Source organism: Excalfactoria chinensis, chromosome Z, assembly GCF_039878825.1.
Source record: "Excalfactoria chinensis isolate bCotChi1 chromosome Z, bCotChi1.hap2, whole genome shotgun sequence".
Classification (NCBI taxonomy): Eukaryota; Metazoa; Chordata; class Aves; order Galliformes; family Phasianidae; genus Excalfactoria; species Excalfactoria chinensis.
The window spans coordinates 40,430,163-40,453,311 of NC_092857.1; positions in this window are offsets into that span (position 1 = coordinate 40,430,163).

A 23,149-nucleotide genomic window follows, 5' to 3' on the forward strand; every position below is an offset into this window, starting at 1 on the left:
CAGCCCAATGGAGGAGGAGTTGTTCATCCATCAGTGCCCGAGCCTGGGAAAGAAGCAATTATGCCCTACTCTGCATCTTGCATGCCATGTCCTCCTCTGAGTTCCAATCAAACACCTCCAAAGGTCTGTCAGCTGCTCTTGCTTCCAAATGGTCTTGGTTGAGAGGGAAACAGAAGTGGGAATAAAAAGACAGAGCTCTTCCCTGCCTGGGGAGAAGGGGAATGAGACTACAAGCAGCTCAGCCTTTTCCCCCACTATCTATGTTGTGCTACAGTGAGTGCTGAAGCATGATACAGATAACACCGACTGCAGCTCCTGTACTGTTTGTTGGTCTGGTGGCTTTCTGAGAACTTTGCAAGTGTGCTCAGCATTGCTCCTGTTTTATTGAGCAGGAAAGGAGAGGTGCAGGGAGGCAAAATGCCCATCTCAGGATTTAGTCAGAGGCAGGAGGGTCCTGAGGAGGGTCAGAGCCCCAAAGAGGGGCAGTGCCTTCAGTCTCTGGGGTATGAGCAATAGAATACCTCAGTGTTCCATAGTTACCTAGATGTCCCCATGCTTCCTGGGCTGCTTCAGCCTCAGTGCAGGCAGCCTGGTGTGCCTACACCAGGCTCAAGTGCCTAGTTTTTTGTCCAGCCCTAACCTGCAATGGAAAAACGCCAAAAAGCAGCCTGCAGCCCAAATTGCAGGGGGCACACACTCGGGGGGGGGGGGGGGGGGGGAAGGGTGAGGGCTGCTGCCTGTTGAGAGTCTGAATCATCCAATCAAGTGCTATGGGGTAAAAGTGCTGTGTGAAATGTTAGCACAGCCTGGTAGGCCTCTCAGGACTGTTTCCAAAAAGGGCTTCCCTGCTTATGCTCCAAATAAGCCAAAGTGCAAGTTTGCAGAAAATTAGGTATTTCTGAACTTCCTTTTACTTATTACTGGGTGAACAGTCACAAAGGGCTTTGAATGTGTAGGCCAGATTAGATTCTACTGATGCTTAATTCTGACTTTTTTTTTTTTATTATTATTATTTTTTTTTTTTTTTAATTTCTTTTAAATGTTTGTTGAGTACAGAGGTTATCAGTTAAAACAGTTTAGAGTCATGGGATGCCATCAGCACTTCTTTAGCTCACAAGCTTCAGCTGGTGAACAAAAACATCTCAGCAGAACAAGTTTCAGTTGGTCAGTCTGCAAGGCTCCTAGATTAAGGAAGACTGGAACTATTCAGTGCAGGATTGCCTTAAGGAATACAGTGTACCTCATCAGTGGATTACATCAGTAACTGAGTAAATTTTGCAAAGGTTTGAGCTGCAAATCTGTCTAGATAAGCAATTTACAGCAGAGGAAAAAAAACCCTAAACTGATGGATACTAATGTTGCAAACCGTCTGCTACCGAGGCTGGTAATGCAGACAGGGCCCTGCTGTTCTCAAGGACCACCGGCAATGAGAAAGAATTTGATATGGCAGCTAGCCTGAAAAATTTATTTGTGATATACTGATATGTAATAACAGCATGAAGGAGCTGTCAGAGTGTGGAGAGCTTTGCCAAGGGAGCAGCTGATGGTATTGGCCTTGACAGTAACTGCAGCATGCACTTGGGAAAATGTCAGTCCTCCTAAAACACAGCAGAAAGACAGAGAAGTTGCAAATGGCTTCCATGGGGTTTCCTGTGTCCCCTTGTCTTCTCCTTATAGTGGCACTTACAGAATTACCAATGAATCATAATCTGTGTGCAAAGGGTTGATCTTCCTTCCTCTCCCCTTCCCTTTCTCCCTCCCACAAATCTAGATGAATCTGAGCATTTGTCTTGAAAAACTTGTTGCAAATAGCCCCCAAAAGAAACAATCTGCGAAACTGCTCTACCAAAAAAAATTGTGGGACTTTTTTTATTTTTTTGTCCCCAAAAAAGAAAGTTGAATGAAAAAAAGCCTGGCTAGCCTTAATGGCTACTTGGGCAGCAATTACATTCCTCTCTCCCCTTCTCTTCCCTCTGTCATTGGGCAGACTTAAGAGCTCAACAGTAAAGAGCAAAATGGAGAGCAAGTTCAAACACAGCATTACACACCAGACTCCTGACTTATCCCTTTGCTAGCACAAATGGAGAGTGTGAAATCCACTGGAGGTAAACCTGGTGCAGACTGTAAGTACTTGAAGCACCAAGGCAACTGAGATTATTACTTCCCTGTGTACATAAACAAAAATATGCTGAGCTCTCCCAGGTACATTTTGAAGATGGATAGCAAAATTCTGTGAGGATGAATAATGATGCTTGTTACTGTTTGACTTGCTAAAGGCAGGCCTATTTCTGCACAGACAACTAGCTGATTCAGGATTTTACCATATAAGCAACTAACAGAAATAAATAATGCTAACACAATTTTTATGAAAACAAAACAAAATGAAACAAAACTTGGCCAAGTAGAGGAAGAAGACAAAGTTAGTACTGCTTTGACATGGACTGAAGTGTACTTAGAGATGAGAGAAGAAAGGGTGAATGACTCCAGTGCCTAGAGCAACAGGGCTGAAGTAGTCAGAGGCGTGATACTCACACAGACTCTGTGGTCAGAGGCTATCATTAAAGCAGTATGTCTCCTATAGAGACAAAGACATTCACCCTGCACCAGGAGTAAAAAGATATGAAGACTTCCATGGAAGACTTGCTAACACAAGTGCAGAGAAGACTCATTAATACTACTGCTATTTAATGACTTAGAATATGGTGCACTGTGGAAAATATAATTCTTGAATTCTTGACCTAGTAAACATACTGTTTAAAGTAACTGCTTGGGTAAAAATAAAAATAAAAAATTTAAAAAAAATGCAGTAAGCAACAGTATTGTAATTGCATTTCATGCTAAGTGTGGCAATCCAGTTTACTTAGTTAGTGCTAATAGGATAGGATACTTGAGGTAGCACAGTTTTGTTGCAACGAATGATTGATAATAAGACTGATATATCTAAACATCAAACTGCTGTTACTGAAGCTAAGAGAACAAACTCTTAAATGTTAGTGTAGGCCAGGAACACTGACACATTTTCTGGGAGCAAGGGGTAGATTGGTCTCATTTCTGAGGCCACTGGTTGGTCTGGGACGGACCCGGTCTTGCCAGGAATGCATGCTGCGGGACCAGGAAGGGTGAGCGAGGAGTGCACCGCCAGCTTTCCTTTCTTCTTCCTTTCTTCTTCCTTTCTTTCATCACGTCCTTTCCTCTGAGTCAAGGCAAGAGCCCGACTTCGCCACTAGTGGGAGCACGCGGCCACCTCACCAGATACAGTGTTACAGAAACTGTTTATTTAGGAGCGTACCAAACCCGACACTTAGAGTCTGAAAAAAACGACGTCTGTAGCTTGTTGGCCTAACTAAATAGGCTTAAAATTCATTGGAATTCCTGCAGCTGTCTGAGCGCACATGGCCGGAGGGGGGGCACTACGACCTCAGAATAAAACCTCCCCTTCCTTTGGCTCTTCTGATATCATGGTAAACTACAATTATTTAAATTCTCTCTCCATGAGTATGCACATTTTCTTTTCTTTCTTATTTCCCCTCCCCTCCCATCCCCTCCCCTCCCCTCCCTCCCTCCCCTCCCCTCCCCTCCCCTCCCTCCCTCCCTCCCTCCCTCCCTCCCTCCCTCCCTCCCTCTCTTCCTTCCTTCCTTCCTTCCTTCCTTCCTTCCTTCCTTCCTTCCTTCCTTCCTTCCTTCCTTCCTTCCTTCCTTCCTTCCTTCCTTCCTTCCTTCCTTCCTTCCTTCCTTCCTTCCTTCCTTCCTTCCTTCCTTCCTTCCTTCCTTCCTTCCTTCCTTCCTTCCTTCCTTCCTTCCTTCCTTCCTTCCTTCCTTCCTTCCTTCCTTCCTTCCTTCCTTCCTTCCTTCCTTCCTTCCTTCCTTCCTTCCTTCCTTCCTTCCTTCCTTCCTTCCTTCCTTCCTTCCTTCCTTCCTTCCTTCCTTCCTTCCTTCCTTCCTTCCTTCCTTCCTTCCTTCCTTCCTTCCTTCCTTCCTTCCTTCCTTCCTTCCTTCCTTCCTTCCTTCCTTCCTTCCTTCCTTCCTTCCTTCTTCTTTTCCCTGTCCCTTTTTCTTTTCATTTCTGTTCTTGTTTTTCCCTTATTTTTCTTTTTCTTTGTCACTTTCTTTCTTTTTCCTTTTCTTTTTCTTTCTTTTTTCCTTTTCTTTTTCTTTCTTTTTCTTTTTCTTTTTCTTTTTCTTTTTCTTTTTCTTTTTCTTTTTCTTTTTCTTTTTCTTTTTCTTTTTCTTTTTCTTTTTCTTTTTCTTTTTCTTTTTCTTTTTCTTTTCTTTTTCTTTTTCTTTTTCTTTTTTCTTTTTCTTTTTCTTTTTCTTTCTAAACTTTCTAAAGAGCAAACTGGGTAAGATAATAGCAAGAGCTTTCTGATGTCAATACTGCACTGAAGAAGGTTCAGCACAACAGGAGATCAGCCCATAGGAGCACATTTGCTTCTGCTTTATGTCCACTCTTCTTGCACATTTTGGTCTGAGTCCCCTCTGCTGTCTGTCCTATTCACAGGTTGACCAGGAGTTGGATCATCTGACTGTTTCATAGGTTCTTATTATTCACTGTGCCCCACACAACAGAAACACTTTCAGATCTTGCTCTGGTATAGCAAGCAATGACATCAGCTAATAAAATACCTTTTTGCCTTTAAAGAACATGAAAAAATGTTGTCTATCTTCTTGCTGTTGAAAAGTGACTATATTGGCCTTTTAGTTACAGATACAGACTTATTGTTGTATTTGTCTAACACCCACAATATGTAATGCTGCTTTAAGGAACTGATCACATTTCATAGTATTTCTCTCTTCAGTTTTGTCTTTCTTGACTGGTAGCTTTTGGTGTGGAAAAATAACCAAGTTGTAGTTCTGCCTTTTTATTCATTTCATTTTACACACATACCTCCTGTCTAACCCACTCGACTTTCTGCCCTGGAAATTCTGTCACCTGAGCAGCACTGGTGATTTCAGATCAAACTCAGTGTTTCACTTGAACCAGATCCTGATCTCCCAGATGCTACCATAATGTCATTCTTCCTTCTGCACATGCAGAAGGTACTGGGGAACCTAATAGCACCAGTGAGAAAGAAAAGGAGAGGAAGTTGGCTGAAAAAGGAACTGTGTTTTGTTGATAGTGGCCAAAACGAGGCCAGAGTTTCACTGCACAGCTGCAAGTGACCAAGAGGCAGTCTCAGGGCTGCAGTGGCCTTGGAGCAAGGCCTCATTGTGTCCTCAGAAGTAAGATCAGGCAGTCTCACACAGAGCTCTCACCAGCACTTTTAAAGCATGCTGTATTTCAAATATGTAGCTACTCAATGGATTGTTGGCCAAGATCCCCTGGGGAGCTGTCTTTAAAGACAAGGATGTTGAAGAGAGCTGTCTACTCTTCAAGGATGCCCTCCTGAAAGCACAAGAGGTCTCTATCCCTCTGAATAAGAAAGTTGGCAGATGAGGTAGGAAACTGCCATGGCTCGGCAAGGGCCTGCTTAGTGAACTGAGGGCCAAGAAATGGGCATACAAGCTCTGGAAACAAGGCTGTGTCATCTGGGAAGAATACAGGGATGCTGTCCGGAATTGCAGACGTGGGATCAGGAAAGCCAAGGCGCAGGCAGAACTGAACCTGGTTAGGGATGTGAAAAACAATAAGACTTTCTACAGGTACATTGGCCACAAGAGACAGGCTAAAATGGGTGTACCTTCTTTGGTAAATTTAAAAGGAGATCTGGCTTCAATGGATGAAGAGAAAGCTGAGGTACTGAATGAGTTCTTTGCCTCGGTCTTCACTGGCAGCCAGGATTCTAGTCTTTCTCACTTCCCTGAGCCCTGCATCCCCAAACCTCTATGTGGGGACCAAGGAGGTAAATCCCTCCCCACTGTAAGGGCAGAGCAAGTCTGAGACTGCCTCATGAGACTGAATGAGTACAAGTCTATGGGGCCAGATGGCGTTTATCCCAGGGTCCTGAAGGAGCTGGCTGAGGTGGTTGCCGAGCCGCTCTCCATCATATTTGAGAAGTCGTGGCTGTCAGGTGAGGTCCCAGATGACTGGAGGAAGGGTCAAGTCACTCCCATATACAAGAAAGTGAGCAGGGAGGACCTGGGGAACTGCAGGCCGGTGAGTCTCACCTCTGTGCCCAGGAAGATCATGGAACAGATCCTCTTGGATGACATGCTCGATCACATGAGGAATGAGCGTGTGATCCCAGACAGCTAGCATGGCTTCAACAGGGGAAGGTTATGCCTAACCAATCTTGTGGCCTTCTATAATGGAGTGATGGCATTAGTTGATGAAGGGAAGGAGACCAATGTCATTTACCTGGACTTGAGTATGGCCTTTGACATGGTCCCCCACCACATCCTCATCTCCAAATTGGAGGGATGTGGATTTGATGGAAAGACCACTGGATGGATAAGAAATTGGTTGAAAGGCCGCAGACAGAGGGTGGTGATCAATGACTCTATGTCCAGGCAGAGACCGGTAACCAGCGGTGTCCCCCACGGACCTTCCTGGGGACTGGTGCTCTTTAACATCTTTATCAAGGACATCAATGATGGAATAGAGTGCACCCTCAGCAAGTTTGCTTATGACACTAAGCTGAGTGATGCAGTTGACACAGAGGAAGGAAGGGATGCCATTCAGAGGGACCTTGGCAGACTTGAAGGGTGGGCCTGGGTGAACCTAATGAGGTTCAACACAGCAAAGTGCAAGGTTTTTCACCTGGGCCAGAACAACCCCAGCCACCTGTACAGACCAGGCAGAGAAGGACCTGGGGGTCCTGATGGATGAGAAACTTAACATGAGCCAGCAGTGCTCTCTTGCTGCTCGGAAAGCAAATGGTATCCTGGACTCCATCAGGAGAGGGGTAGCCAGCAGGGATAGGGAGGTGATTGTCTGTCTCTACTCTGCTCTTGTGAGGCCCCATCTGAAGTACTGTGTCCAGCTATGAAGCCCTCAGTACAAGAAAGACAGTGAGCTGTTGGAAAGGGTCCAAAGGAGTGCCATGAAGATGATCAGGGGGCTAGAGCACTTCCCCATTGAGGACAGGCTGAGGGAGCTGGGCTTGTTCAGCCTGGAGAAAAAAAGGCTGTGGGGTGACCACACTGCAGCCTTTCAGTACCTGAAGGGAATCTATAATCAGGAGGGGAGTATACTCTTTGAAAGGGCCAATAATAGCAGGACTAGGGAAAATGGTTTTAAGTTGAAAGAGGATAGATTTAGGTTGGATGTTAGGGGGAAGTTCTTTACTAGGACAGTGGTGAGGTCCTGGAACAGGTTGTTCAGGAACGTTGTGGATGCCCCATCCTTGGAGGTGTTCAAGGCCAGGCTGGATGGGGCCCTGGGCAACCTGATCTAGTAAACATGGAAGTTTGGTGGTCCTGCCAGGCAGGGGGGGTTGGAGTTTCATGATCCTTGAGGTTCCTTCCAACATAGGTGATTCTGTGATTCTGTGAAATCACCTTAAACTGAAAAGTCCAGGTCTAACTTTATGAAAATGGAAAAGAAGTCCTGAGTTGATGTGAGAACTACAAGACAAGCAATGCTTGTAACTTGAGCCATTTTAAGTCATCTGATGGCATAATGTGTTTTAAACATGTAAAACCTAATTTCAGGTCAGTTTATCCATCTGAAATAGTTCATTACATCTATCAGCGCTCCTGGTTACCTGGAGAGGTCCCAGAGGATTGGAGGCTTGCCGATGTGACTCCCATCTATAAAAAGGATCTGGGGAACTACAGGCCTGTCAGTCTGGTATCAGGCTGGTATCAGGGAAAGTTATGGAACAGATCATCTTGGGTGAGATCACACGGCATGTGCATGGTGTCCAGGTGATCAGACCCAGACAGCATGGGTTCATGAAAGGCAGGTCGTGCTTGACCAACCTCATCTCCTACAACTGGGTAACCTGACTGGCAGATGAGGGAAAGGCTGTTGATGTAGTATACTGAGACTTCAGCAAAGCCTTTGACATGGTCTCTCACAGTATTCTCCTGGGGAAACTGACTGCCCATGGCCTGGACAGGCATACCATTCTTTGGGTAAGGAACTGGCTAGAAGGCCATGCTCAATAGGTAGTGGTTAATGGAGTTAAGTCCAGCTGGCAACCCATTACAAGTGGTGTCCCCCAGGGGTTGGTACTGGGGCCCATTTTGTTTAATATCTTTACTGATGACCTATATGAGGGGATTGAGTGTACCCTTGGTAAGTTTGCAGATGGCATCAAGTTGGGAGATGGTGTTGAGGGTACTACTCCTGAGGGTAGGGAGGCCCTTCAGAGGCATCTGAATAAGCTGGATTGCTGGGCTGGGGTGAATGGGATGAGGTTCAAGGCTAAGTGCCGGGTCCTGCACTTTGGCCACAATAACCTCATGCAGTGCTATAGGCTTTGGGCTGAGTGGCTGGATGACTATGAATAGGAAAGGAACCTGGGAGCGTTGGTTGATAATCTGCTGAACATGGGCTGACAGTGTGCTCAGGTGGCCAACTGGGCCAATGGCATCCTGGTCTGTATTAGAAATAGTGTAGTCAGCAGGAGCAGAGAAGTAATCATCCCTCTGTATTCTGCACTGGTGAGGCCACATCTTGATTACTGTGTTCAGTTTTGGGCTCCTCACTACAAGAAAGACACTGAGGCCCTGGAACATGTGCAGAGAAGGGCAATGAAACTGGTGAGGGGTCTGGAGCACAAGTCTTATGAGGAGCATCTGAGGGAGCTGGAATTGTTTAATCTGGAGAAGAGGAGGCTTAGGGGAGACCTCATTGCATTCTACAACTTCCTGAAGGGAGGCTGTGATTAGGAGGGACTTGGCCTCTTCTCCCAGGCAACAAACAGGACCCAAGGAAATGGCTGCAAGTTGTACCAGAAGAAGTTTAGATTAAATATAAGACAAAACTCTTTCTCTCAGAGAGTGGTCAGGCACTGGAATGGCCTGCCCAGAGACATGGTAGAGTTGCCATCCCTGGCATTGTTCAAGAGGAGTCTGGATGAGGAGCTACAAGATATGGTTTAGTGGCTTGTGGTAGCAGTGGTGATGGGAGGATGGTTGGACTAGATGATCTTGTAGGTCCTTTCCAACCTTGTGATTCTATGATTCTATGATTCTAGTAAACTCACAGGCAGTGAAGGTTCGCTGCAGCTAGAAATATGATTGCTTCTTCTATTGTCTTCTTTTGATCTCAAGCACCCAGATGGATCGTTCTGGGAAATGGCTTCATGATTTCTTAGTTTTGTCTTTGGGTGGGGGAAATGTCTAGGCCATATCTAGATCAGTATGTAGTGTAATCAGCAGGAGTAATGAGGTAATTGTCCCTCAGCTCTGGGGAAGCCACAGTTCAAGTACGGTGTAAGTAATGTTTAGTTTTGGGCTCCTCACTACTGGGACAATGAGGCCCTGGAGCATGTCCAGAGAAGGGCAGTGAAGGTGTGGAGGATCTAGAGCCCAAGTCTTTTGGGGAGTAGCTGAAGGAACATTGAATGTTCAATCTGGAGACAAAGAAGCTCAGGGGAGACGTTGTTGCTCTCTACAAACATCCACAAGTGGTGGATGTTGGTCTCTTCTCCCAGCTAGCAGTTATAGGACTAGAGGGAATGCTCTCAAATTGTTCCAAGGGAGGTTCAGGTTGGGTATTAGGAAGAACTTCTGAGGAGTGCTGTAATATTGGAAGAGGCTGCCTGGGTAGGTAGTGGAGTCACTGTTCCTGGAGGCATTCAAGAAATGTGTATATGTGGCACTTGGGGACATATTGGGCATGATGGTTAAAACCGATTTGAGGTAAAGATATGTGAGACCATTTTTCGAAGCATGAATCCAACACTTCACACCATCAGTCAAGGTCCTGTCTTTACCTGGTTTCTTTATTTACTCCTGTATTTTCCTGTGACCTTTTTGGTCACCTTGAAAGCAAGCCTTCCACTGAAGAAAGAAATACCTAGTAGGAACCATTCAGTGGAGAGGATGGGCATATGGAGAGTAGAGGTGTCTAGGGAGACCAATGAGTGACTTACAAGAGTGTGAAGAAGTGAACCTGAGTGAAAAAAAAGGGCTTGGAGAAGTGCTTGGAAGATGTGAGCTGTGGACATATCCTACAGTGTGACAACATAAGGATGAGAACAAGGACCTAAGGCAGCAAAAGCTACAGGCTTGAAGATGAAAATTATCTTGTGAGGCAAACGTTGAATGTAAGGGGTAACTGAAGATGCAATGGACAAAATTCTTTACTTATGGTATCCACACTTTAGGAGTGATCAGCAAACATTTCAGTTATTACTGTCTTACATTATGCTCTTCTGTACTGTTTTCATATACCGCATTTTTCAAAAATAGACTTGTGCAGAGATGTGTGTGCATGACGCAGAGCAGTCTGCAGGCTTGTGGTGTTGCTTACAGTAGGTCACTCCTGGACACTCTTATTCCTAAGGGTACTGAAACTCCTTCCTGTCACATGGTCTGAAGTATACACCCATCTGCAGCCAAAACCTATCCCCATCCTATTTCTTCTTTCTCATTCCCTGCAGTTTGTATGTTGCAAACAATACTTCAAGTAGCACAGTGGGAAGGGGACATATGCAGTCCAATGCTGCTCTTTGCAAGAGGCTGTCTGTCTGAGAAGGCTCTGTCATGGCATGGCAACTATTGCAATTCTTTGCTTTTAAGAAGTACAGAGTAAGGCATGAGCTTTTCCATTTTTAAAACAAATCAATTTATCTGAGCCTGTGAAATGAGCAGCTGTAAGTACAGCACTGATAGCATTAGAGTAGTTTCATGTTTCATGTTCCTGATTATCTTTGATGGCTTACAGTAACCGCACCTTGCTTCTAAATCTATTTATTCTAATGCCTCTTCTGGGCTTGTTTACCTGCAGGATGATGAAGTACAGTGCACAGCGCTTAGTTTTAATTAATTCTTGAAATTTTTTTGTAAGGATGTTCTGCAGAATCTAATGAAGACATTATATATATATATATCACTCTTATCCACTTTCACCCATGTACAATATGTAAGATGCTCTGAATGGGTAAACAAAGCACATTCTTCTTTATTTCCAGAGCAGTAATGGATTTGAAAAGCAGGATATTTAATGACATATTCTCTTAGAAAGAGTCCAGTGGAGGGCCACAAAGATGATACAGGGCCTGGAGCATCTCCCCTATGAGGAGAGACTAAGTGAACTGGGTCTGTTTAGCCTTGAGAAAAGAGGGCTGAGAGGGGATTTGATCCAGGCTTATAAATACCTGAGGTGTGGGGGCCATAGTGGTGAGGCTGGTCTGTTTTCAGTAGTGCGTGGGGACAGGACTAGGGGAAATGGGCTGAAACTTCAGCATAGGAAGTTCCACGCAAATGTGCGCAAGAACTTCTTTACAGTGAGGGTGACGGAGCACTGGAACAGGCTGCCCAGGGAGGTGGTGGAGTCTCCTTCTCTGGAGATATTCAAGACCTACCTGGACGCCTACCTGTGTGACGTGGTGTAGGGAGCCTGCTTTGGCAGGGGGTTGGACTCGATGATCTCTAGAGGTCCCTTCCAACCCCTACAATTCTGTGATTCTGTGATTCCCCAAAAGGAAGCAGTCAAAGCTCTTGGTGTCTGACACAAATTTCATAGATTAACATGATTTTATAGATGGAGACTTTAAAAGATAGCTTTCTTTCTCTGAAGCTCCACCTACATCATACATCATTAAAAAGTTCAATAAATATAGTGACAAAATATCTCTACTGCTGATTCACAGTAGATACCAATTTCTCTTCCTGTTCCATTGGTAGAACAAAATGAATGGCACTGCATGGGTGGCCTGCACATTGATAATCACCTTTATCTCAAGAGCTGCCTCTGCTTTAAGCCATGTCACTACTCCCATCTGGATTACAGAAACTGAAATCACAGAGCACTTCAGTAAAAGTTGAATTATATTCTTTTAATATTGAATAACTCTATGTAGACTTGGCACTGCTTGAAACATCAGCATATGGCTAGCACATGCACAACACATTCTCTGCGCCCATTGTTTCAGTTTGTTTCCAAATTCCTTGCTAATAAGTGAGTTGTGCTGGTTTGTTGGGAGTGAAATATGTTATGGTGGAGGAAAAAACACCTTATCTTCCTTTCTTTTAGGATGACATTAAAGCAATTTTAAATAAATGTACATAAAGATTTTTTAAAAAATTATTATTAGTAGTAGTATAAGCAAGTCTGGCAGAAAGAAAGAAAACTGAATGGTGTAATGAAAATGTATAAAAGCTTTTTAGAAGATATAATGTCCTCTATTACACTGACTGTTTTACTGAAGAAAAGCAGTCTTGAAAGCATATGTGCCCTCCTTCATGTCCTAATGTAATAAAAGGTTTTGCCTTTTCTGAGAAATCTTGACTCCTTTGATTCTTTTATCATCACAGCTATGTTTAAACTGTTATTATACTTATTAAATTATTATAACAATAAACTACTATTAATAATAAATTATTATAATTATTTCATATGTCTGTGTTTGTGGAAAACAAGCACAGGTAATTATTTGTGACTTGAAAAGTTTAGATTTTTCTTCCAGTGTTTCTCTCAGCTTCTTCTGTTTTTTGGTTTTTTTTTGTTTGTTTGTTTGTTTGTTTTTGTTTGTTTGTTTGTTTGTTTTTAATTTTTTAAATTTTTTTATCCTGCAACATTAGTCTTTGCATTAAAAAATGAAAATCATAATATTGTCTTCTTTGTATTTATATTTATTTTTTAAATTTATTGATAGTCCTTTGGATATTCTCTGGTGTAGACAAAGACCTTTGCATAACATTGACAAATGGCTGGCTTTTCTTCAGTTTTTCTTAAGAGCTCTATAGAGGCAATCTTTGGCTCTCCTGGTGCTGGGCAGTTCCATATTGTAATGGGCACTGCCATATTGTTAATCCCTTTTCAATGACAGAAGGGCTGCCCATCTCTCTCTGATATGATGAGGGTGCTCACAACTGCAGAAGCTAGGTGGTAACTTCTCTTTTGGTGCATTTTTGTACCCTTCTGTTAATGTAGACATCCAGCCTAAGGGTGTTCAGTACCTGTGCCTACGGTGGAGGTGGTGGACTCCTGCTCCAGAGCTGCTCCTGCATATGGGTTTAGCCTTTTCCTTTCATCACTATCATCTACTTCCTTCTGAGACCATACGTTCTGCTGTAGGCTGTACCTCCCCTCCCCAGAGAGGATGTGCAGAGACAGCACAACCTATGCCAGCAATGGAGGTGCTGCCTCCCCCCAGGGCTGGTGCCAGTTGGGTCATCCACCTCTCCTCCTGTCTCACAAGAGCTCTACTTTGCTGATGGTGCTTAGAAATTTTGCTGCTGTCTCTGACCCTAGGTGATATAAAACTGAGTCGTGAACCTCAGTGTAAAGAAATGGAGTAGCCATGATGTGGCTGCATGTTCCCTATGTTGCCAGTACTGACCAAGAGACCAGAGTTGGACATGGCAGGAGAGAGAGGCTGTGTATGCAAAAGCTCAGTCCTAATTATTTCCCTTTTAGAGAGCTCTTTCCCCACTGTCTGTGGCCATGTAACTCAGGAAGTTTCCTCCATGCTGGGATGTGGAGAGCTGCCTTCCATCCAATACCTGTCCAGCAGCACTACACAGCATGTGATGTTGGGAGGGCTGCACCTTGTCATAGAGAGCAGTGCAACATCTGGTTGAGCCCAGGCAGATTCAGGGCCATGCAAGTCCTTTTGTGCTTCTGAGCAAACATATAGGCACATGCACTGCTGGGGGATGAGACCTTTTAGCATTTGCAAGAATAAACCACGCATGAAACATATATCATACTTCCTCTCACCACTGCCATACTTTATCTGAATACTCTGAGACTCTCAGGTCATTCACAATGCCGCTTGGCTTCTATTACTAAGCAGACACGAAATTATTCATATACACATCTTGCATATTCACAAGTTATTTTCAGCTGTTATAAAGTAATAAATATTCTCATGCACCTGGTCATACAGGCACTGCAATCCTTACATATTCCATCTGTCTCCCTTAATTTCTTTTAGATGTGTAATATTTGTTGGTAAGGTTTCAGATGCATGACAATAATTTTACTCTTCTAGAAGGAAATGAAGAGATACTAATGGGTAAAATGTATGTTTGTCAAATAGATCTTCAGCAGAGAGACAGCAGTATTAAAATTTAGTTGCTGATCTTTGGAGCACAGCTTTATTGGTATTGTTGCTGTAACTACAGTTCTGATTTGAAGCCCCAGAAACCATAGACCTCTTTTCTTTTAGTGATGTCATTCACATTTCTGGCACTCTTTAAGTTAAAAATTTGTACCCAATCTTAAATGCTGTTACAGACTTTATAATGGGAGACTGTCTCTTAAAAAAATATCTGACAAAAATAAGGGCATGAGTGGCCCAAATAAGGTATTTTCCTCCCATCTACAATAGTGAGATTACGTGGCAGCTACCCATATCCTCTGCTTTTTGACCTTGGCTTATGCTAATTGACATGAAGTTTTCTTGGCTTCGGTGGAAAACACAGATTGAAGTGTAAAGAACACACAATAAGGAAAAGTCTGCCTCTGGTGCAGGGGAAAAGATGAAATTAAGAAAAGTATGTACCATTTGATTATAGGAGCTCAGGATATTGTTTTGTTTGTAGAAGCAGAAAAGCCTCTTGGCATCCAGTTCGATATATTTTGAAGATATGTCGATAAGTCACCCTTTGGTCTCTCATTGGGTAATGTCTGGTATAGGTCTGACACACAACAGCTTTTAAGAAATGGCATTTAAAATCTATTGTGGGGTGAAACATAGTTCTTCTTATCTATGAGCATGGGTTATAAAGCAATAATCTGGCAGGAAAGTCCTGGTGAGGAGGATTAAAGTGGATTTTAATAAAACTTAGGAAGGTAATGAGAATGCTTTTGATAACTAGATATTTTTATATCTGTACCTCCTTCCACATTAGCTCCCAGGCTAATGCTGCAGCATTCAAAACGCTAAATGGCTGCTACCATTTACCCAACATTACAGTTACTATTGCTGGATTATACCCTAGGGACAAGCCGCTGAAGGAAGTCCTACCACAAATAGGAGTGTAGCCTCCTTTCAGCAGTGGGATGAGTCAAGGCAGCATACAGGAATCCAGAGAATATCCAAAGGGAGTTCCAATCTCCTCACTCTTTTTTATCTGGTGGAAGACCCTTTAACTCTGAAACTTTTAAAGCCATGCAGGACAAGAGTGAGGTGACATAGCAGTGAAAACTTTTGTTGCCAACACTGCCCTGTTGTTGCAGTGAAGTTGAAGTGAAGAGGACCTTGAAGCCTTCCTTGTAGTCAGATGTCTGGGACAATAGGGAGGGAATCCCCTCCCTGCTGTCAAACAGAGACGAAGATGTCATGATAATCACTAGAACCCCCTCTAAACCACATTAAAACATTAGTGATAACTATGCTGAAAATTCTTTTTATTTATTTATTATTATTATTATTATTATTATTATTTTTAATGTGATCAATTCACAAATGTGGGGCATGTATTGCCAAACCCAAGCTGTGATTTTGTTTTTCTTCCAGTAGGTGAAAGATGAGAAAGTTTCCTGGAGCACAGCTTAGTCTGAGGAGAACTGGAAAACTGCTCAACTACTTCCCAAAGAAGATTTTGAAGGAAATATTCCTTGTTAAAATTCCTCCTTCATGCAGTCTAAGCTCATCAACGTCCTTGCTTTCTCACATCAAAAGGACATATACTGTGGGTTGGGTACCATACACTGAAGAACCACATCTTTCTATAGTCACCTCTAGAATCAATTGGATTTTCAGTCACAGACAAACTGGGAAACTGTAGAAGTAATGTTGAAGAGAAGGGACAAGGCATTCTGCTTACCTCCAAAAGGCAAAGCTTCAGTCAAAAATTTCCTCAATCACAAAAGAAAGCTGAATAAATTTCTATACAAAATGTCCCTTGAAAATAGCAAAACAAGCATTCTGAATTTTGATTTAGGATATCCAAAGTAACTGTTTTTCTCTTTGTGACCAAAACAAAGCACAAAGCAAATTCCATCTTAAAAGTTCCAAAGTGAACAGCAGGGGAAAAAAAATAAAAAAATAATAAAAGCATGGCTCCTTTCTTTATCCACATTTGTTTCTAGATTTATTTAAATGTGATGGATTTTTAGAGTAGGAGAGGATTATCATTCATTTTGAGCCTCTGGTGGGTGGAAAAAGGGAAGCATCTCTCCCATTTACAACAAAGAGAAGGAGAAGTCAGGGAACTACAGGCCAATGAGCATCACCTCTGTTCCTGAGAGGACTGTGGAACAGATCCTCCTGAAAGACGTGTTAGGGCACTTGAAGGATGAGCAGGTGACACAAGACAGCCAGCATGGCCTCACCAAGGGAAGGTCATGCCTGCCCAATCTGGTGATCTTCTACAGTGAAGTAACAGCACTGGTGGACAAAGGGAAGGCAGCTGATGTCACCTACCTGGACATCTGCAAGACCATTGACATGGTCCCCCATCACACACTTATCACTAAATTGGAGAGATCTGGAGCAGAAGAGAGACCATTTTATGGATAAGGAACTGGTTGGTAGGTTGCAGCCAGAAAGTTGTTGTCAATGGCAGTATGTACAGGAGGAGGCTGGCAATGAGCAGTGTCCCCTAGGTCCATCTTGGGATTGGTACTCTTTAACACCCTTATCAGCAATATGGGTGATAGAATCAAGCACACTCTCAGCAAGTTTGCTAATAACACCAAGCTGAGTGATGCAGTTGATACAGCAGAAAGAAAAGAATCCTCCAGAGGGTCCTGAGTTTATCAACTCAAAAGTTTGGCCCTCATGAACCTAATGAGGTTTAATAAAGCAAAGCACAATGTTTTGTACTTAAGTCAGGCTAATCCCAGATATGTATACATAGTGGAATTGAAAGGCCACAGCCTGAACCAGTGGTTGAGCACCAGGAGAGAAGGCATGACTCACCCAGGGAGCTCAAGTGCAAACAATGCACTTGAGTGAGCAGAAGAGGTGAAGCCTGGATCCACCCTCATTTAAGTGTTAGCAACCAAGGGAGCAGTGTTTCTCTGGATAGAGATTGCACTTCTCTTGGGCTGCTATCAAAAGGGTGAGCCAATTTCCCTTCTTTCTTACTTGCTACTGCTTCATAGTCATCACCTTTTGCCATACACATATGCAAACTGGGCAAAGAACTCCTTGAGAATAGCCATAGTGAAAAGAACTTAAAAGGTTCTTGGGGATGAAAAGCTGAATATTAGCCAGTACTGTGCACTTGCAGCCTGGAAGGCCAACAGTATCTTGGGCTGCATCAAAAGAAGCTGTAAGGGAGAGGGAAGTGATTGTTTCCCTCTGCTCTGCCCTTGCTCTGCCCTTGTGAGGCCCAATCTGGAGTACTGTATCCAGATCTGGGGTCTCTAGCACAAGAAAGGTGTGGAGCTTTTGGAGCAGGCCCAGAGGAGGACCATGAGACAGGCTGAAGGAGTTGGGCTTGTTCAGTCTGGAGAAGAGAAGGTTGTGGGGAGATATCACTGCAGCCTTCCAGTATTTAGAGGGAGATCATAAACAGGATGGAAATAAACTTTTTACATAAGTAGATAGTGATAGGACAAGTTGAATGGATTTAATCTAAAAGAGTGAAAATTTAGATTAGGTCAGAGTGGTGAGCTCCTGAACCTGGTTGCCCAGAGAGGCTGTGGAGACCCTATCCCTGGAGGTGTTCATGGCCAGGTTGGATATGGTGATATAGTGATACAGTGGCTGCCTGTGGCAAGGTGGGTTGGAACTTGATGATCCTTGGGGTCCCTTCCAACCCAAGCCAACTACTCTGTGATATGTTTCTATAACTTTCTGTGTAATGGAGGCAATATGATTCTCTGGAGAAGCTCCTGCATTGCTTCCAATTCTCTTTACCCTTATTTGGAGAATTTTCATACACGTTAAACTTACTGTGAGAGTTTTAGTGAAGCTGATGATGCTCAGTCTTCCAGAAATTCACAATACAGAGCTATATGTATGGCAGGTCTTGTAGGAGAAAACAGCTGCCCTCTGTTCTGGCAAGTAGCTAGGGTAGATGGACTGCAAGAGCTTGGAAAAATGAACTCATTTGATAGTACTGTAATCAGTAGTACAACATTGTGGTAATCTCAAATGTTTTAGATTAAATGTAATCAAATATAATATAACAAAGATATTATGTATCCTTTAGTTCTAAAACTTATGGAGTATTTTAATTTATTTGAAATCAAGACTCTTGGATTGTCCTGGAGCTATTTGGACAATTGGAATTTATCTACATGCCACATAGATTTCAGCAGACTTTCCGCAGCATTAAAATCCTCAGAATGGGAGCTGACAGCTCGTTTTTGCAATCATGTATTTTCCTGCTTGAGTGACAGTTTGTGTATTAATCTGATGTAGCTTCATTTTGTTCTAAATAGTTTAGGATTAAGGCATTAAAGGGTTTTGTACTACACAGAAGATCTGTCTATCATCTGTGTCTGACTCTGCTCTATTGTTTCTTAGACAAATTTTCCACTCCAGCTCCAAAACAAGTAGTCTGGTTTTGATACTTGGATCACATTCTATCTAACAAATCCAGAGAAATGCAGAAGTCAAAACACTTTCTATAGAAATTGGAGTTGCACTAAGAAGTAGATATGATGTGCTGGAGACACGTGCTTGTTTGCAGATAACACTTTTCTTAATTCTCTGTCACTCCTGCTTATATGGTGTGGGCAAAAGGCAATAACTTTCTAGAGCACAGACAAATTTGGAGTGCTCATTGTCCACTTCTTTCCTCCCTGAGGACAGATGTTGATAAAGCATGCACAGCACAAACAAAATTTATGCTGCTGTTCGTTTATTTATACTACCTTAGAAGTTTGTTATTCACTTCAAGCTTGCAGTCAAATAGGTTTCTCACTGTTTCTCATGTGGATCAGTTTGTAAAGGGGCAAAATTTGCCAGCTAAAGGACAAAAGCAAAATGTTCAGAGTCAGTCATTACTATATGTAAATAATACAAGTGTCTTCTCCCTCAGGTAGGGAGGGTGCACTACGCTGCACTGTTTCATATGTCAGTTTAAAAATCTGGTCCGTTTTCTTCTCATCCCCCCAGTGATATCTGGTGCTTTGATTAATTTACACTATAAAAAGGTTGGGCTATGATTTACTAAAGAAACCTGGGAGCTCTTACAGCTCTGCAGTTCAAGTAGACCATTCTTCTTCAGGCCTGTCTTCTTGGTGAAATATTCAGTGATCCAAAACAATGAAACAAGGTAGCAATGTTTACAAATGCCCTGTGCTGTTAATAGTGGTTTTTGATTTTATTTTATTTTATTTTATTTTTTTTTTTAAATATCATTCATTAGTAACTTGGTTCTTCAGCAGTGCTGCATGAGCATCAATGTCCATGCATAGCAAACAGCAACTGAAAAAAGACTCAAAGTGCACTATTAGGAAAGGTTTCATCTCTGTGTGCATAAAGTTACACACTCTGTGCAGGGATGGATGCAGGGTTACATCTCATGCAGATAGTTGAGTTATGCAAATGAGCAGCCAGGAGACTAGAGAATGGATGAGTTGGTTGATAGTAGAATACCACACCACTTAGCCCTTGTGCAGAACTAGGAATTTAAGAAATGCTGCTCAGCTATTAGGGACTGTTCCTGCAGACAAATTTTGTTTTTAAGAAAAGAGTCAAGCTATCTTCATGGAGTGGAAGGATGCCGTTTATTTTGAGGCCTCCTCTGGAAGAGCCAGATGCAAGAAAGAGAATGGTATAACTTCTTGATCAACCTCATTAGCCCACTATACTTTTCTGAATATACAGTTAGCTTGGATGTGTATGTTTACATTTGTATACCTTCAGCATTTATACTGGATTACTCTGTAGAGGTATCAGAGTAGCTGGTGGTGTTTTTGCATTTTTTTGTTTGTTTTTTTTCACTGATTTTTTGTTTTGTTTTGTTTTGGTATGTGTATGTGCCATGGCTCTTTATGGAGAAGAGAACTCTCCCTGAGCCTAGACAGAATCCACATGGATTCATCTCTTTCTGGTATTGACGTTGTGAAAATATAGAAGTGAACCGTTGTCAGACATTATCTATGAAGCAAACTGATCTCTTTTATCAATAAACATTTTCTGTATAATATCATAGCATGGGCAGAGGGCAAATAATCAGTTTTTTGTCCCTATTTCATTTGTTCGAATGGCTCAGTTTATTTCTTTTATATACCTCAGGCCTAAAGAAATAGGCACACAACTACGATGCACATGCATGCAGAGAAATCTAAACTTTCTGGCTTCAAACAGCTCATCCTCTGTCATCCAGCATCCCTCTGTTACACTGAAAGTGAGATCATGAACATTATAAGAATAATCTGTGAAGCTCACTGCAGATTACATAGTATTTAGTAGTTTGCAGCAGTGTTTTGTGGGAAAAGTGAAGTGAAAGGTCCTCTTCTTGAGGAGAAAACTGTGCATTCAGGACTTGCTTTCACTGGTCCCCTGATCATGCAGGGTGCTGATCCTGCTCTAGTGTATTTCAAAACCACACAAGTAATAGTGCTTGGAGAATAATGTTTGGTTTGTCCACCTTGCACAAGAATACAGAAGAGAAGGGGATCTCTGCACATGGCTTTGTAAAACACAAAGGCTGAGCAGCAAGGAGAAAATTAGAAGGTGCACTGTACGTAGTAAACTATAAACCCCAGATGGAAACTATTTAAGAACCATGCTGGTATAAGATAGGTTACTGCTGTTGATCTTCACCACACAGTTCAGGATGGTAAGAGTACACTGTTGGCAAGAAATCACTAACTTCTTGATATAGAATATACACCAAAGAAAGATATGTTATCTAGGGGGAAACATTAAAACAATTAAATTAAACTGTTTTGATGTGACCCATTTCCCGAGTTTTCTCTCTTCAGGTTTGTTTAGTTAAATGCTTCAAATGCATATAATCTTTGACTGACACTGTCTTTGACCAGTGAAGAGAAAACGGACTTCTGAGACATGGCTTATCTCATCCCATGATGGACTTCAAGGCAGGTCACAAAAATTCCTCCCCACTGACTACTACTGAAGGCCCATCTAATAGTTCATCTCAACTGATGTCCAAGTGCAGCAGTCTTAAATTATAAGTACATTAATTAAATAATAAATATGGATCCCTAAATTGCGTTTACCTAAAATTAAATTAGGTGTGTAAGTCTCTAAGTCTGAGGCACCTGAAAATGAATTGCAGTTGGGACTGTATTGCCAAAGCCCAGGTAGTTATGGACCCTACTAACAATGTAGTTTAGTTGATGTCTAGAAGATCCAGGGCTCAACTTGCCTCCCTGATTTTTTTTCTAGAGTGCATCAGGCTTGTGACAAGACCCAGAGGAAATGCTGTTTCCCAGTCTGCCTGGAGGCCAGGAGGCTATTTTGGAGCAGGCATGAAGGAACTTAAGCCATCGCTTAGGGATCCTCAATGCTCTGACAGCACAGTTCCTTTAAACATAGCATCTAGGTTGATCTTTGTTGGCCACAGCTAGCAGAAGGAGAAAATCTGATGCCATTCAGGACTTTCTAGGTCAAAGTCAACACCTTCACTTCAATCTGGAAAAGCAGCAGGTGAGCAGCAGAGATCACAGAATGCTGGCATTACTCACTGCAATGCTGAAGAGTTGTCAGCAGAAAACCAGTTCAAGGGTTGCTAGAAAAACAACAGATAGTAAAAGATCAGTTTTGTTTCATTTTAGCTGGATTCTGGTGTTACCAGCCTTCACAGAATGACAAGGACAATACACGTTTTTGTAGTCCAGCAGAGTTCAGAGCCCTGGTAAGAAAGCAAAGCACTGCTTGGTCAGCTTTAGCAGGTACAACAGTTCAAGGGTTTGTGTTTATTCCCCTCTTAGCTAGACTGTTTTTCCAAGAACATCTTTGTTACTTTTTGCCATAAAACAAAAGGTCAGGTTTGATGTTGCTCCTGAAAATATTCTTCTTGTTCTGAATGTTTATATAACCCCTCTTCTCCTTTCATCTGAAGGCTCTGCTGCTTAATGCCAGCTGCATGCAGGATGGTGAGAATAATGACAGACCCCCAAAAGGGGGCTGAAGGGTGGGAGGCAGAGGGGTGAAGGAAATAAAGGGAAAATAAGCAGACTTTTGCCTCTGGCCATTTGCAAACAGCTTGTGAGATCTTCACATCACACACACTGATGGGTAGCCTGTGTTGTCTCTGTGCACACAAACTGTCATTTCCTCACAAGGAATCAGCACTGCTAAACACTTCCAGGCAACGTGGGTGGGCGCTTTAGAAGACACACAGTCTCATCCCATTCAGGAACTGCCCTCTGCCTCTGCCCTCATGGCATGCTGGATGTTTGTTATTTAAGTAAATAAACTGACTGGTGTCTCAGCCCTTTTCCAACCACTCCAGGGAAAATGAAAAACAAAATAAAAATAAAATAAAAAATAAAATAAAAAAAAAAAAAAAACAAAAAAAAAAACCACAGCAACAGCAACTAAAAGCAACAAGATGAAAAAGTTTACAGAGAGCTCCAACACCACCCTCTAAGTCCCTCCAAACTTACAAATAATTGGTGACCAAATGGTGTCATTAGAGTCCCCAGCATCCTGTCAGTACTTGACCTTCAAATGGGAAGTCCATGGTGGAGGTGATTTCAAAGCCATTTTCCCTATCTCTTTCAAAAAGAAGATTCTGGGAAATAAACAGGCCACCACAGGACGCCTTAGTTTTCTTTGTCTTTTCCCAAATGAACCTTTCATAGTCCAAGTCAGTGATCAGCCTCAGCAAAACTGGAGGAATACTGTCTGAATCCCTGTTGTCAGCCTGCCTCCTTGCTGAACTAGGAGCTGTACTTAGTGTAAAAAGGAGAAGCAAAATTTTGAATCTGCACCTGTTTTGACAAGGGTGCACAAATAAGAATACAAACAAGATTGATTTTCATTTTACTGCATCATCTATGCCTCTTTTTCCTATGTTGATGTTAAGCCAAATCAGGAAAAAACAGAGTCAGCTACAACAGATTCTCCCCGGAGAATGCAGGAACTTTTTACAACAGCTAGCATGGCACATGGATTTTCACATACTTTTCTTTGACAAATCCATGGGTATTCACATCACCCAAATATAAACACCTAGTTAACTAGATCAACTAGCTAGTCAACCTTAA